The sequence below is a fragment of the Miscanthus floridulus genome, chromosome 11 (assembly GCF_019320115.1).
Source record: "Miscanthus floridulus cultivar M001 chromosome 11, ASM1932011v1, whole genome shotgun sequence".
Lineage (NCBI taxonomy): Eukaryota > Viridiplantae > Streptophyta > Magnoliopsida > Poales > Poaceae > Miscanthus > Miscanthus floridulus.
The window spans coordinates 59277533-59290075 of NC_089590.1; the positions used below are offsets into that span (position 1 = coordinate 59277533).

The 12543-nt window shown below is 44.5% G+C and overlaps 1 pseudogene; it reads left to right on the forward strand.

Annotated features, from left to right (window-relative positions):
* Positions 1–11310: 11310 nt before the first annotated feature.
* On the forward strand, positions 11311–11974 carry LOC136492027 (DIBOA-glucoside dioxygenase BX6-like; annotated as a pseudogene).
* The last annotated feature ends 569 nt before the right edge of the window (positions 11975–12543 follow it).

Below are 12543 nucleotides of genomic sequence, written 5' to 3' on the forward strand. Positions count from 1 at the left end.
TAGAACTATGTTGCTTCCGCTACTATTAAACTGATGTTGTAATAACTATGTTGAAACTCCGATGTATGACAAACTATTTGTGAATTTGTTGTAACATGTGGCTTTTATGTTGAATCATGTATGATCATGGCTTGTATGTTGGTTGATTCGAGATTCTTCGTGATACTCGATGGACTATCGGACTTATATGGGCTCAAGTGTGATGGTTTGACTGCCTCGGTGGTTGATATTGTACTTGTGCTCTTATAAATTGGATGGTTCTGTTACAGCTAGCATCGGAGCAGGATTCAACACTAAACTTGTCATATGTGTAATTAAAACAAATATTTTTGTTTTATAAACTTAATTTCTACAACTGTAGTAATAAGTTTAGAGTGTTGAAGATTGAACTAAAAACTATAGTGTGCCAGTGGTCATCTCCTTTATGACCAGATAAGAACTATTAGGTGGCTATTTAAGTACTAACACGAGAGGTTTTTACTTTTGTCGTCCATACGGCGTACTATTGTATGGATGCCACTCACTTGAGTGGTAATGTATGGATCAAATGCCTCTACGCCAGGTAAGAAGGTAAGTTGATAAGTGGCATGACCGCAAGAAGTGAGCGTGCGGTCGGGGAGAGGGCCAATAAAAGAAGGTAATGAGAGAAGCATTCTTAACTAGTGTAGGCACCCTGAACTTAGTTCCCTATTATCACTTAGTTCAAAATGAAGTGCTTCAAGTGTCGCACTTGGGGTCATCTTACCTCAATGTGTCCAACCAAGCAATTGGTGAAGCAACTAGAAGAGCCTCAACCAAAGCCACAAGTTGAGCAAGAGAAGTCACCCCAAGAGCAAATCAAGATCAACCATGAAGATGGTGGTGATTTGATGATAAAGAAGAAGAAAACTAGAAGGGGTGGAAAAGCAAGAGAAAGAGCAATGCGTCCAAGGATGAATCAAGATGCAAAGCAAATGAGCAAGAACAAAAAAGAGAAAATGGAGAAGATTGCTCACATGAGATGCTATAGTTGTGACACATTGGGCCACCTAGCTTCGGGTTGTCCAAACAAGCTTGAGAAGAAGGCTCAAGCAAATAAGGAGAAGCAAGACAATGAGAAGCACAACATGAGCAAGGAAGAGAAGGCTCAAGCAAAGAGAAAGTGTTACTCATGCCGGGAAAGAGGACACATGGCACATTTATTTTCCCTAGGTAACACTCCTAAGCCTATTTCAATTGATGATGATTCTATGCTTAGGAAGGATGGTAATGGCACCTCTATGGTTGCTATTGCAAAACATCCCGCTACTCATACTAAGGCTTTGCCTTTGGTCAAAAGCATGCTCTATATTAAGGTATTGTAACGTTAATGCATCTGCTCGATAACCTTATCACACCTGTGCATCTGCTCCTGTTGCAAGCAAAATGAGTGATATTCAAACACTGATATCATTTTAGTAGGGTGGCATGAGTGATATATGTGGAACCATGATAGAGCCTGTAGTGATCATGCCATAGACATTATTTTACATATATGTGTATTGGTGTCCACTGATCATATATGAAAGATACCCCATGATGTATTTTTCATATATGAATAACGGCAATTATATGTTAGCTTTCTATGTATATCCTCTGACATCACCTACTAAAAAGTTTAAGCATGAGGAAAATCGGCAATTCACAGAGTATATGACTAATTTGTATACAGTCATTATATGGTCCAGGTATTATGAAATCAAGATACCGTGGATAGTGAGAACTTGACTCAAGTGGAAGCTCATTTCGGTTCGGTTGGAGATAGTGCTAATCTTGACGCAAGATAGGTGCGCGGTTGCGCTGAATGTATCATAGGCTTGAAAATTATTTTGGACGCACCCGATGGAACTCCTAGTTGACGAGGCTCAAGTGGAAGGTCGTTTTGGTCCGTTTAGAGATAGTGCTAATCTTGACACAGGATAGGTGCGCGGTTTACGCTGAACGTACCATAGGCTCGAAAAATGATTTGGACGCACCAGATGTAACTCCTAGGTGACATGGGTCATGTGGAATCTTGTTTTGGTCCGTTTGGAGATAGTGTTAGTGTCGGCCCTGCTAGCACTGAGTAAAATCAAGAATCCACTGAGTAAAATCGTCGAGCTTTTGGCACAATCATAAAAGTTCCCAGAGGACCATGGGTATGGCTGATAAGCCAGACTGGTAAATTTTGGTGTCACACTAGTTAAGAATGTCCCTCAGAGGGAACTAAGTTCGGGGTGCCTACACTTTCAATCTATGAAAGTAACTATTTTGGTGTTTAATAGGGTGCAATACTTGAAAACAAGAGGAGCTGCCTCTAATTATCACCGTTTGTGCGGTCGGGGAGCGCCCTCATCAAATCCCCTTCTCCATGTATTAGCACCTTGTGCTCAACGATTGAATACTTCCCTGACTTAATATTATTGCTCCCTGCTCGCTTGGCTTATAAGCCGTACTTTTTCAGCCAACGAACAATATTTTTCTCTCACAACAAGTCAACCAACAATACTTTCAGCCATGACTTATCAGCCAAGTGAACAGAGCATAGACTCTTTTTCATCGCTGCGAAAAAAAACTAATCTAGCGTTCATCCCCTCGTGGCCAAGACTTGCTGCAAAACAAGACATGATCACACCGTCACACAAGTAGTCTTATTCTCTGACAGAGTTTTTGCACAGTGTTTAGACTTGCCTTTTAAGAAAACAACTCTACCATGACCATGAGCACAACTGGGACTGGGACATTGAGCAAGCTTTTGGACCAACTGGGCCACTGGGGCAGTGGGCACGGCAGGAAGCATGAGCCTCCGAAACCAAAAAGGTTTCCCTTGGTAGGCGGTAGCTCATGCCATGTGCGTTTCAAAGATCCTTGTCAGGCTCTGGAAGGCTGGAGCCATTTCTTCGTTGGGCCAATCTGCCTTCACAGGCATTCTCCATTCAGTAGCTACAGTGACAGGACCATGCTGATAATGGGCCAATCTGCCTTGATGAATAGTCTCCAGTGAGACAATGGGAATCTTCATATGTCATCGGAGGAATATATTCTGATTCTTCCTCAGTTCCTCGTACCTACTTGGCTCATCCTGGAATCCAGGAATTTTTCTTGTTTTTCTGTATTTTTTCTGTAATAATGCACTGAATTTCTGCGAAATTCTCGACCAATTCCTACGAAATTCCTGTGTTCAAACTTATAAGCTAAAACTTACAAGAGGGGCTTTAAGGTCAGCAAGTGTTGCTTGCTCCATTCCAAGGTAGCTAGAGTTAGCTTACGCACGCTGGTATCTCCATCTGAAGTTCTGAACATACATGTAACTACTAGTCTTTATCATGTTTCAAAAAGAAATTACAGATCTTTAGCAGAGTGGAGAAAAATCTCGGTAAAAAAAAAACTTGTGAGGACGGTCACAAGAATATTGATGTTTGCTAGTCCGTGCCAGCGCCAAGATAGGGGTACAAAGGTCATGGTCAGAGAGATATGGTTAAGAAGTCACTATTCAAATCAGTGGAAATTATTGACAATATAATTAGGTGCCGTGAAATTATTATCCACTGAGGCTAATCCTCGGATAAATCAAGATATGGAGCAGTGGTTAAGAAGTCACTATTCACGGTACCTAGTGTCACGGTTTCTTCACGAGTATTCACACCGTCAATAATATTGTATACACAAGGATGTATACAATATATACTTTACGTCAGGGTTGTGATAGGGGCAAATTTAAGATCCATTGATATTAGAATTATATACACTCACCTAAATTTCCCAATCAGTTCATTAAAGTTTAGACCTCTATGTGCTTGTCCATTGATAGTGGGCTTATAATATACGGCAAAAGAGTTATCCTAACATATATTGGATCCACTCCCGGACATCACCTCTGATAAGTATAGCTTGATGGCTTATACTTCTGTTCGTACGGCTGCATCGATCCGGTCGACCTCCACTGCGACTCTGGTATAAGCTAGTTATCGATTCTTGTCTAGTTCAAGTACGGCTGCATCGATCCGGTCGACCTCCACTGCTCGAGCTAGATTAAGGTCAAGTTATCGGCTCTATCTAAGGATATGTGGGCAGATGATCATCACACTCCAATGCAAGTGTGTAAGCAATGTTGCAGCACTACCCACACCATAATGCCCTAACCGTACCCAAACTACAAATACACCCACCAGAGAGTCGAATAAGAGGAATCCAAGCATCAGAAATACTAGCATGTCCGAATAGAGTACGCAGATAACCAACAAATAAAATGTAACCACAGCTTCACACACCTTACAGAATTAGGGTCCAATAGTTCAAACAAGGAAAACGCGAGTTGGGTACAAGGGCCGAATCAAACCAGATAGAAACGACATTGCCAGGACTCAAGCCGGCTTGGACAGTAAAACTATGGAGAAATTGGTTGTGTAGCATCGAAGGATCGCAATCTCTGTAAAATACCACCGAAAGTTTGCTCCCCCGTAAAATACCATCCAAAGATTGGATCGTAAACTGAAAGTAGCATTCTGTTAAAATGGTGTGACGGAACTCGCTGTGAACCAGAAAATCGCCATGTTCTCGTTTGTGGAGTTGTACCATGCAAGAGTGAGGGGTATCCGGAAGAAGATATATACTATCACGGTGCCAACAACGGGGTCAGCCGCGATGAAGAGTGGGTGTGGTCAACCAGTAGTGAGGAGGTGCTGAACAATCAGGTGGTGGACGGCGTCCGGAGGGTGGCGTCCAGCTGCCGGTGAGTCTTTCCCGACGCCCGACACCGATGAGCTTGTGGTGTTTGAAGACTACTTCTGTCGTGGCTTTGGGGTTCCAGTTCATCCCTTTCTTCGCGGACTGATTGACTATTACGGCATCAGCTTATGCAATCTGAGCCCATACTCCATCTTGCATGTTGCCATCTTTAACCATCTCTGTGAATCATACCTTGGAATCCTCCCCCATTTCGATTTGTTCCGCCATTTCTTCTGCCTCAAAGTCAAAGGAGGGACGAGCTCCAGGGTGGTCGGATGTGCCTATCTGTAGCCGTGGGACGGGATGATGAGCCAATACATCACCATCCCCCTCAACACATATGTGAAGTACTGGAATTCCAGGTGGTCCTACGTCAAGCAGCATAGGCAGTTTGTGCCGTGCGATGTGGATCAGGTTCCAGTGAGCAACAACAAGTGGTCGGCAAGGCCCAATTCGAATGGCATGGAGCAGGTGAAGGAGCTCCTGTCTTTGATGAATCATAAGAAGCTTGATGGAGTTGTATAGATATTTTAGTAGGGTGGCATGATCCCCTTTTTGCAAAATCAACAGTCCATAACCCAGTTTGGACGAGATCCGTGATGTTGTGGCAAACTAGACCACAAGAAACTGGCAAAAGTGCTCGAGTGCTGGCCTGACATGGAATACAAAATTAAAGATTGCAGCAATGTAAGATATGTTTAGTGTGCTCCTTTATATTTTATTTATATATATTATACTTTTTTTAAACACTTATATTCTATGTCTATGTTTTTAGATTCTACTGACATATTATCGAGATGGACTATATACTTTATTCATAATGGACATGTAAAAGAAAATGATGCACATTATGGATCCACTCCCAGATGATGTATGTTACAAGGGTTATGATCAAATCATGCCATATATAGCTACATTTCACACTATTGCTAAAAAGATTCGGTCTCGCTATGAGACTGATAAATTCTAAGTGGGACGGCAATATTTATTACTGGAAGCGAATATTCCCTGCATATGTTACAAAAGTTCCAAAACATAAAGACTGGTAATCACCTATAATATGTTTCATCTTTCTTATTATCATAAAATAGTTATTTGATTTATGTACAATAAATCAAACAAATGATCATCTCCAGGAAATTAGGAGGCTTCCTTGTATACAATTTCATGAAGTCATGGGATGGTGTAAGATTGCCACCGATCAACACTGTAAGCATATATTCTCTAACTATATTCCATACACTACATACAAAATTAATAACTTAACTTATTATATCTACCATGCACAGCTATCAAATTCACTGAGGATGGAATTTTTGGGGGACATTCTTAAGAGCCATGCAAACGGATGTTTTGACAACTTTACTGAAGATCTCCAAGTCATGATTAAGGACTTAAACAGAATGTAACTTAAATGGTTATATGAGAAAAAACTTTACTATGACTTCTTAGTTTCCTGGATTGTATACATGCTCAAAGATATTGTGTAAAAGTTGAACTATGAAAAAAAAACATTGGTTATTTTCATGTGCATCTCCAAGATAAATTCCGTTGCGTTAGCACAGGGCATTGTACTAGTTAGTCTATAGTTTGTTCTTTTAGCACAAAAGTTATCAATTTACCTGGACATGCAACTGATTTCAAACTAGCAGTGCTTACTCACGGCTTGGGAAACAGAAGCATCAGCAACATATGTAAAAGAATTAAAGACAATTACCAAGTGCAAAGCCATATATTTAAAAATGATACATATGTAACCGTGTAGATAAAAGGTTTGTTCAGGGTTGAAGATGATTTATGATCAAATAATCAAATATGCTTATGGTGGTTTTAGACACTAACATGTAACTTTGTTCCTCTCATATGGCAATACTAATCCCACCATTATACTAATTGTTGTCTGAGCACAATTAGTAGGGAAACAAAAAAAATTATCTTGCCCAGAGCTGTATGAATCTTGTCTTTCACAATGACCCCAATAGCAGGATTAGAGATATCGCACGGAGATCACTAACTAAAGAAAATATATCATCTATGGAGTTGTTAATGTTTGTTAGAAGGTGGCTTCTCTGGGTTCTTCTCAAATTAAGGGGAGTAATATCAACCCGCTCGATCTTTCCAAGCTCACTATTAGCAACATTAGCTTGTTTTCTCTTTGTATTTTCATCCATGCTCAGTTCCTGCTTCGGTTTCACTCCAATTATAGAGTTGAAGAGTTCTTGGGCAAACAAAGTGAGGTTGGTGCATTTCTTGCCACCTACATGAGCCACAACCATACTTCTAACACTGTTCTGAACAGGCACTCTATTTTGGCACAACTTCACTGTGCCAATATAGTTATTCTGCATTTACAACTTTCCCTTCAATATTTGACATGAAGCGCCAAGCAATAGTACTTCCAAGATTATACATATATAGAAAACAAAATAAGATTATGTATATGCATATTTATGTGTCTGTGCCCATGTGTCCAAATAATACAAACCTTATTTCATTTGAAAAATGGAAGACCATATAGTCCTTGACAACATCCTAGGTATCAATATTCGTTAAAAACTTTTGCTTCATAGAAGTAGTCACATATGGATTGTATCTCCTTGTTGAGCTGTAAGGAGTTCACACATTGGCTTGTTGTTGCACCCAAAGGCACTATGCTGCTTTGCGAACATGATTCAGCTTCCACAAAACCGTTGTTGGTATCAGTGTGTAGAAAAATTTCCTTTGTGCATATGCTCCGCTGTAAGATCCTTCCCATCTTATGGCATATAACTCTTCAAATACCCCTTAGACCGTTTCATCTATTTTGATTGATGAATTCCATTACTATTGTTTCATGTTCGGAAATAGGCTGGCCCTAGTACACACTAGATTGAGGACCCCGTGTATCACACAGATTAGCATAAAGATGGAATGGAATAAGGTGGGACCCCGTGTATCTCTTCGTGTGTCAGCTATTTAGTATCAACCGAAAATCAAACAAGGACTTTTGGGGTATAGACTTTAATATATGGAACTTTAAATCCAGTGGTGTGGTCAAGTCATGGTTGTGTGAATAATAGAGCATGGATCTATAACTACATTCATGGTTGCGAGGAGGAACGGCGCTCGCTCGCCTCTGACTCTGGCTTGCCCCTCCGACCGGAAGGCCTCGCTTCCGACTCCAGCCCGCCTCTCCGACCGGAAGGCCTGGCCAAGGAGGAACAACACTCGCTTTCGACCCTGACCTGCATCTCCGATCGGGGATACACAGAACCTCTGCTTACAGCTCTTCTCCTGACTGGCACAGTCGGAGCCGACTAGGACCAACCGACAGGGGACTGCCCGCTCAGTGAGAACCCAGGAAACGGACGGAGCAAGTAAGGCAGGACGCTCAAGTCAAAAGCAATACCAAGGACCATACCCTGTACACCTGCAGGACAGTACCGACATAGGACATGTCAGAAGGGTGCCCTACAACCTTCTAGGCATGTCAGAACCCAAGCAGTGTTGTGGGCGCCTGACGTTTGCCCTACAGTGTTGTGGGCACCATCAATTCCCATACTAGGCGAACATGGTAAAAACCCCCACATGCCTCCGGGCATCGACAGTGTTGTGGGCGCCGTCATTTGCCATACATGGTGAATGCGGTAAAACCTCCCACATGCATCTGACACAAACAATATTATGGGCGCCTACCATCATCTTGTACCCGACGGACATGGGCAACAAGACTTAGTAGTATACATACTCTCTCTCTCTCGCTTGTAAGGCCGTCCCCTTCATCTATAAAAGGGGATGCGCTCTCTCCCAATAGGATAAATCGGACAAAACACAGAGAACTCCAACGACTCTCCTACGATCCGAACAACAAACGATCGATTCACCCTCTGCTAGTTTTAGACACTCTAAAGCTACATAGAGTACACACTCGAATACTTAGCGCATGTAGGAGCTCCCGTCACTCTTGGCCCTTCGATCCAGAGTCTGACCGGACCTCTTGCACCCCCCATCTTTCTCCCTCTCATTTGTAACCCCACAGCAAACTTCGAGCACCTAGGCTCAGGAATAAAGTCACCGGCTGACTCAAACTGGACGTAATCTTCCTCCTCCACCTCCGACCTTGATGAAGAATCAATCAAGTCCGCCAACCACTCTAGGTCCAAGCGTATGGGCCTGGGTCAAAACTCTAACGCCAGGGAAGAGGCTGGCACCCCTCGATGTAACCCATGGCCATGACTGGCCAAACCTGAGGATTCACATCAAGAACAGTGTCGGGCGTACCGGTGCTGTTCTACCTAATCCTCGTATGGACGCTGATAGGCGCGTCGGTTCACCATGACGTTCGCCAGGACGGAGTGAAACGCCATGACCGATAGATGACGCCTGCACATGGCGCCAATGATGAACAGGGCCACGACATAGAGCCTGTCCCTGTTGACATCTACAGGATCGGCAGGACCTGCATGAAGGAGAAGGACCCGGCAACCCTAGAACCCTGGAAGCTTTCTTTTCTCTCTCGTTCTTCTCCTTTTCCTCCTCTATAACCCGCGTTTTCCCTTCGCCTATAAAAGGGGAAAGCAGGACACCCCATGAAAGGGGAATCTTGACACAAGAACACGACACGAGCACACGTCTAAGCGGCAAGCGAGCTCTTAGCACCCGTTCACTCCTTCCACCAGAGACTTGGCATCCTCTCCATCTCTCGCCTATTTGTAACCCCTACTACAAACCAAGTGCCGGTAACATGAGCAGCAGCGAACTGGACGTAGGGACGTTCTATCCGAACCAATATAAACCCTTGTGTTCTCTGAGCACATCATCTGAGCCAGACGCGCAAAATGATGGGCTCTATGAATGTCTTGATCCTATCACTAAGTAGATAAACGACCTTTCAATCACGTGCCTTTCAATGTGATCACACAGATTAGCATAAAAGACTAACTATGCTCATACGTCTAACAATCTGGCAGATCAGTTCACTAAGGGTCTGTTACGCAATGTGATAGAAAGTGCATTGAGAGAGATGGGTTTGAGATCCACTTGAAATTTACTATAGTGGTAACCTGTTCTATGTGATCGGAGATCCCGTGAAGTAGGATGGTGAAACAAGCTAGTAGTAAATTATGTGGAAAGATCCTTAGTAAGACTCATTTCTGATGCATATCTTTCCTTTCTGTAAGGCAGGTTGGTTTTTACCTTAATGTGTTCCAAGTGGCTTGCTAAAGCAAAGATGTTGTCCTACAGAACATCTTTTGAGGAGCACACCTATATGAGTCAGACTGCTGGTCATAGTCTATGAGATTTGGGTGATCTCTAAATACTCATGAAAGGCACTGGAGTATGACTTATATGGTTCAAATAGAGGGGATGCCTTTTGCAGCCAAGTATTAGCTAAGGACTTTAGTGACATTCACCTTACACAAAACTGTCAATTCAAGGCTTAGTCCATTATTCAGTTGTGACTGAGTGAAACTATTGCTCTAGATGGATGTTTAACTTAACAATCTCCATCGAAACACTGGTATATAAAAGAAATGTGGTTCTGAGACTACTTTGTTACAAACCCTAGAGTTTGGTGGGGATTGTTGAATATATTATGGGCTTAGCCTATATAATATTTAATAAATCAAGTAAAACTCTATGGTACATAACATTAAGCATTGTATGGTTTAATACCATATGGGATTTTGACTAAACGTTGACTCAGCTTATATGGTTGGAAATTATTTATCTTAATTGAGAAGCTGAGAAAAGGACATAGGCGTGCCACACGCGCGTGCGCTGCCACCGCCGTCGGGCCAGGCGTGGGCCTGGCTTGGTAGGCGGGTGGCGAGGGAGCGGGCGGGCATGGCCAGTCTTTTGCCACTTAATCTACATAATTACGGGAGTTTTTTCTCTTTTATGGTGGAGGCGAGATAAATGCGTCATTTTTGTTTCCCCGTCTCTTCGTGTCTCCGTCTCCTGGATTCCTCCGCTTGGCTCTCTTCCTCCCTGTCGTAGGCATAAGACAGAATGTCCTCCATCAGTCCTTCCCCTCTTCCGTAACCGCTCCCGAGAGAAACCACATCTCAGCAGCCCTCTGGCTTCCCCGTCTCGTATCTCTACGTGCATGGAGTAGCGGGAGAGCAGGTGCCTCCAGAACCCTTGTCCGCCTGAGAACCTTGCACGAGGTGAGCGGTGATTAGTTTTTTAGGGAGCGATCCATGACTGCTCATCCACGTACGTCTTCTTTCTGGTGGTGAGATGTGGTTTCTCTCAGGAGCGGTGATTGCTTGCGGAACAGCAAGGTGTCTTCTTCCTGGTGATCGTTCGTGGGACTACACTATGAATATCTTCCTGCATCGACTGTGGTCCATGACTTCGAGCAACGCACTATGTCAATTAGTGCGAATGGAGCCTCCGATGCCCTCGGCATAGGACCCTCCGCTGGGTACATTCTTATCTCTGTAATTACCGCACTTTGTGTTCTTACTGTATCGATCTGTATGTCATGTCTGCATGCAGTAGCGTTCATTAGAGATATAACATGCACATATATGCCATCATAAACCTACTGATGTTATATTTATGGATTGAATTAACCATGAAAATGCCTAATTTTCTGACATGCTCTTCTGCATGGCGGCGCCGGAGCCGCCGCGTGCCAAGGAGCTGTCGGCCACCATGAGGCACGTGATGCTAGAGTACGGCGGCGTGGCGGGGTGCGGCGTGGGCTGGCGCTGCTGTCGGAGGCCCTACGGCTAGGCCCCGGGCACCTCGCTAGGATGGGGTGCACGGATGGCCTCAGCCTGGTGTGCAACTACTACCCGCCGTGCCCGGAGCCCGACCTCACCCTGGGGTGCAGCGCACACTCGGACCCTAGCTTCCTGACCCTGCTGCTGTCGGATGGGCATGCGCAGGGTGGCCTACAGGCGCTGCTGGCCTCCGGGTGGGTGGACGTGACTCCGGTGCCTGGCGCGCTCCTGGTGAACGTCGGCGACCTCCTCCAGCTGGTCAGCAACGGGCGGTTCAGGAGCGTGGAGCACCAGGTGGTGGCCAACCGGAGCAGGGACACGGCGAGGGTGTTAGTGGCGTGCTTCTGCAACGTGGACATCGTGTGGTCCACGAGGCTGTATGGACCCATCGTGGAGCTCATCACCTCGGACGACGGCGACGGCGCGGGAACTGGAAGGGGGTGCTGTACAGGAGCTTGATGGTCCTGGAGTTCCTGGCGCACTACCACAAGAAAGGCCTCGATGGTCACCCGGCGCTCCACTGTTATACACAATAGTGCCTCTAAACCATAGATCAGGGTAAGCATCTTACTTAGGGTTCCTCTACTCGCCCTTGTGCAGTTGCGCCGTAGCAGCGTGGACGCTGGTACCATGGTGTTGTAGGCATCGTGGTGGCGATGCAGTGGCGATGCAGTGGCAGCAGCAGAGTTGGTGGGGCTTCCCGTCGCTGGTAGCACTCTTCTTTAGATCAGGTTAGGTTTTCTCTATAGGTGGATCATGACGGCTCTGTTCAACCTCGTAGTCCGAACCATGATCCCCACATATCCTTTTATAGTGCTATGTGACAGGGGCCCACCAACCATATTAGGGTTGGGCGCCCCCGATCAGGGCGCAGAGACAAGGGCCCAATAGGCCATTGGGCCTATTGGTGGAGATCAACTAACATTCTCCCCCTTGATCTCACTACCATCTTTCAATTTCATATCATTTACTTTTGTTCCTTCCATTACAGATTAGCGCATAGAGCATGTTTCATCGTCATGGTCAATTGCTGATAGATTTAACAGCTACAACACACCACTCTATTCTGAAATAGATACTTAACTTTGGGCCTTCTTTTGTCTAG